Source organism: Ochotona princeps, chromosome 3 (genome assembly GCF_030435755.1).
Source record: "Ochotona princeps isolate mOchPri1 chromosome 3, mOchPri1.hap1, whole genome shotgun sequence".
Lineage (NCBI taxonomy): Eukaryota > Metazoa > Chordata > Mammalia > Lagomorpha > Ochotonidae > Ochotona > Ochotona princeps.
In genome coordinates, this window is record NC_080834.1 from 9,051,249 (window position 1) to 9,056,442 (window position 5,194).

Below are 5,194 nucleotides of genomic sequence, written 5' to 3' on the forward strand. Positions count from 1 at the left end.
AGAGACTCAAGATTCCCAATTACAGCTTTGTAATTTATCAGTGTAAGATCTCTGACAAGTTACTCAACTCCCCTTACCCTTTATCTCTCCATGGGTGAAAACGGGGTAATGATGGACACACATATGAAGACTGCTCCTTAACAAATGATAATTAATGGGAAAGTGTCTATCACATAGATGCTGTCTCTTACAGACCTATTACCATGAATGGAACAAGAAAATGGTCTAGAGGTTTCTAGTGCATGCCCAGACCTCAGGCAGTATTTTGGTGAGAGACATGTCCAGCACCAGCAGGCTGAGCTGCGTGAAGCACCCCCTGAGGCTGGCCACTGTGTCTCCCAACCCTTCCTCAAGGACTGCTCCGCCTCCGTTTGTATATGCAGCATTATAAAAAATATTGTGTAAGCACTACTTTTTACAATTATTTCAAATTCTCCCATGACATAAAGAAGCTTGATCACACACATAAACCTGAATATCATTCACAACCCTAAGTCCTATCAATACTTTAGCAGCCCATCCTTAGAAAGAACTGCAGAGCTCCGTGTATGTTATCTTAATAGCCTATTCTTTTTAATACCATCTTTCTTGTGTTGAAATGTGTCACTGTCTCCAAATTCAAATAACCTGGAAAGTTAGCATCCCTAGACCTCAGCATCCTGTGGAGTTCTTAGCCTTATTGCATGTGTTGGTGAACAAACAAAATGGGTCATGAAGAATAAGTGTTAACAGTGACAGCAATAAGAACAATCCCTCTAGCATCTCCCAGTCAACTACCATGCTCCTGTGATGTGCGCATGGTCAGAAGTCAACATAGAAACCACTGGATCACAGCCTCAAGCCAAAAACTGAAGCAGGACCCTGCCACACACTGACTGAGACCTGGCTGCACCTAATTGGAGGTGGTGGCATTATTCCTTCCTGCAGCTTAACCCAGTCTCGCCCAAGTTCCTTGCTATTTGCTAGTGCTTACACAAACACTCTGTGTGTTTCCTTGTAAGTTGGCCCCCAGCACAATATTCTGCAGTACCTGAGAATATTTACCTGAGCAAAATAAAACAAACCTAGAATTCTTGAAGCAGCAATTGATAAGAACGATCCTCCTGACCCAATAATTCCTGCCAGATTGGCTCCTGTGCTGTTTCTGAAGTTGGGTTTATTTTCTTCTTGCCCTGTTAGTAATACCAATGCTGATTCCATTGTTTTGGAGACAGTGAAACATGTATCAAAGATCTGATAACCCAGAGTGGTATTGGGCAAAATGTCCTTCCTTTCATTAATCTCCTTGAGGGTGTGTATCATGGTTTTCATCCAGCAGAATCCCCGGAAATTAAACCTGAAAAGGAAATAGCTTTTGTAAGGCACTAGCCACTTGGTGGGTCTTTTTCTTGGGATTGATAGTAACAGCTTGTCTGTGCCTATTCATTGTTTAGAACATCATTGCAAATTTTAAAAACTTAAGTGTGGGTCATATTCAATATTGATTCATATGGTATAGAAAGAAACTTTCTGGAAGTTTCCCTGCCTTCAGTATCTTTCATATACTGTAAATTTTTTCAAACTGCTGATTGTCTGTTTTCACAAAAAGTATCCGGATATTCACTGTTCTCTCCTCCAAACTGGTCACTCAACAATCCCTCAACATATTTTTCTCCAACTACCAGAAGTCCCGGGGGCCACATGGCGCTCCTTTCCCTCCTCTTATTTTCTTCTGGACATCAATTATAATTATAACAATATAAAGATACTTTGGATAAGAGTCCACAAAAGCAGTATACGAATTTCATGTATATTGACTCTAAACATCATTTTCTGCCATGATTTGGTCACTAATTTTAGGACATTGACTCTAGAACTTTTTTCTCAAAGAAAAGTTTGTCAGTTTGGACAATAGTTTTTACACACAGAAAGAGAAAACAAAGTATTTGTCAGATATGGAGGGCCTAAAAAGAACCCCCATCTCCGTCTTACACTTTCCACAGGGTCTTGGACCAGCCATTGAACTTCTCAGCATCTTTGTTTCCTCAGGACTTTCCATTTTCCACCTACTATTCTCGATATTAAATTGGATGCTTTCTGTCCCTTGGAGCTAGTTAGCACTAAAGAAACATGTGTCTTCTTTGCAAGAGCTTCACCCCAGAAAAAGTGTGTCAGATCTTGATTTTGAGGATTGCTTAAAATTTGTTTTTCCTAATATTCAGAGGCCCCTGCCTCCCGACCACAAAAATAGGTAGATAGATAGATAGATAGATAGATAGATAGATAGATAGATAGATAGATAGATAAGCAAAGGCTGCTGCTTATTTTCACACAAATTTTTGAAGACATCAGAGTTGGCAGATTGACAACTGAGAAAAGCCCTGGAGAACAGACCCTTTCTATCACAGGAACCAGTAGATGCTCTGGTCTCATCGCCAACCTCATCTGCCCCCTGAGAGCCTCTGCAGGTTGAGCGCTGCAGCCCCACCCAGGCCTCCCCAACCCCAATCAGTGGAACACGCTAGCAGTCTGATTTCTCATTGCATTTATTTGAAGGATATATTTGTTTGTTTGTTTTTATTTGAAATGCAGTTACAGAGGGCTTTTGCTTCTGCTGGCTCACTCCCAAGTGTTAGGGCACAGCAGTCAGGTTGGGTCTACACTGAAGCCTGAGGACTGGAACACCATCTGGGTCTCTCATGTGCATAGAGGAGCCCAAGCACTTGGGCCATCTTTGGATGTTTTTCCAGACATATTAATGGGGAGCTGTATTTAAATGGAATATCCAGGACCTCAACTGGTCTTCACATGAGATGCTGTGCAGATCTGATAGTGTACCCAGCCAGTGTCAGAACTAAATTGGATTAGAGCACACCCAGCTGGCATCCTTTGCTGAACTGATTACTTGCTTACTAGAGGTGAGAAAGCCCTGTACTTTGGGGATTTCAGAAATCTGTGATGATTGTACTATGAGAACAGAAGGAAAACATCTGGCCTTTCTAACATAGCACTCCTGGGAAACGATTAGGATACATATTCCAGTGACACAAAGGAGGTGCAGGCAGCAGCTTAACCAGGAGTGCCACAGCACCAACCCTTTCTCATTTTGTCTTTATTTAAACAGAAAATTTTTTCCATGTGGTTTATCAAAACATAAGAATAAACAAAGCAACTCCTTCCAAACTTCTGGAAAAGATAAACACTGACATTGTTTCAATCCAATGCTTTCTTACCTTTCTCTTCTCAAGCCTCAGCACTCATCCCTCCATTCTTCATTCCAAAGCCAATACTGTCTTCCAATGCTCCTGACCTTCCACTCTGTGGGTCACTCCCACAGGTGCTCTCCCAACATTCGCTGGAAATTTCCTCTGCTCTCACTGTCCACCTCTCGCACATTTCTTTCACTTCATAGCAAGTAGGATCACGTGAAACACAAATCATACTTTTGTATGTTGACGGGTAACCAACCATCTTCTTCCCATCCCTTCATTCACAAATGAACCATAGAATTTGTAAGACTGAAAAGCAACCTAACTATGCACTTTGGTTGCTGACTCTTCCTGTTTCCCTTGAACTTGACTTCCCCTGCTTTCAGAGAGGAGATGAGAAGACACAGCTAAGAAAGGTGATGGTTGGCCTGTTTCCTCAACCCCCGAAACCACTCTTTATTCCATATGTGAATAGTAAGCCTGCACTTCATCCCTCAATCATCTTTAGAAAGGCACTCTCCTTTCTTACGTGTGCATAAATGTCAACACATACACAAGCCACAGCACTCAAATCCTCACGGCGCTGATGAGGCAAAAATCTCTGATTATGTTTAAAATAAGCTGTAGTCACTTAACACTGTTTCAAGCGACTATGCCCTGTTATTCTTAATGAAGAGTAGATTTATATTAAAATGTTTGTGTAAATTTATACATGCATATATATGCCACCTTTAAGTTTGCTAGGAAAATAACCCTCAAAAGATCCAATCAAGAGTGGAGAACAAATTAAGTTATTCACTTTCTGAAATGTTAGTTCCCTATATCATGTCAAACGCTTTTATTTTGTGTCATTGAGGCTTGAAAGTACCTGTCATAAATGACGGACTGACTCCACAGTAATGCAGATGTAAGCAAAAGGGCTTCACATGTCTCATCATTTGCTTCACTGTAATTATGGAAAACAATTAGAAGATGCAAATGAGAGAGAAAGAAGGAGTGATGAAGTGCTTTCTCCAACGATGGCAAGGTTGACCCAGCCCTCTAGTGTTGTCTCAAATACGAATCATGAAATATGACCAAAAGAAATGGGTATTACTGATCAGTAAAAAAATTAACGTTACCAGAAGTTCCTAGAATATCTACAACACCGTTTACTCAATACAGTTGTGACCATGCTATTGTCACATTTACACACAACACATGCACACACATATGGCTGCATTGGTATAAAGGACTAAGAAAGAGTATTAAAAAATGGAAAAAGCTGTGCTATTACAGAAGAAGAATAGTGAAGAATTGCTCCTCTTTTAATTTGCCGTGTGTGTGTGTGTTGAAGCCCACACTTTCTCTTCTGGCAATGGATCACTAGCAAATATTTCCTGACATGGCAACGTGGAGTTGAGAGGAAGAGGGGCAGAAGATTTCCCGCAGCTGAGGGAATCTTGCCACGAACTTCAGAGCTCAAATCACCGTTCCCACATGTTGTATTTCACTTGAGTTCAGTTTGTAACCTCTAATAATCAGGCTGCAGTAGTGCTTTCTTAATGCACCTAATCCCGCTTCAGTGCATCTCAAACCTTGCTGGGCCAAGAATCACCAGGCAGTCTTGTCACATGCAGATTCTAACTCAGGAGGTCTGAAGGCAGCCCAGGAGTCCACATTTCCAGCAACTTCTGAGGCGATCTCTGTCTCAGGAGCAATGTTCCATTGTAAGAAAGTCTGCCAGCTTGTCTCAGATACAGAAGTAGCAAAGCACCCACTGAACAACAAACTTTTCCCATTTGTAAGCAATCCTAGAATGTTGACCCTGGAGAAACTGAGGCCCCCCAAAACAGGAAATACCTATCCCTCAATTTTCCACTCAACTGTTATATGCTATAAGGAAAGAGATTGATCTCATGTAAGCGTTTCTATACTTTGAGATGAAAGAGGATATCCCTCCTCCCTTCTGACGCTGGATCACTCCTAGAAGTGTGGCTTAAGTGAGGATGAATGAGTCAGATGTG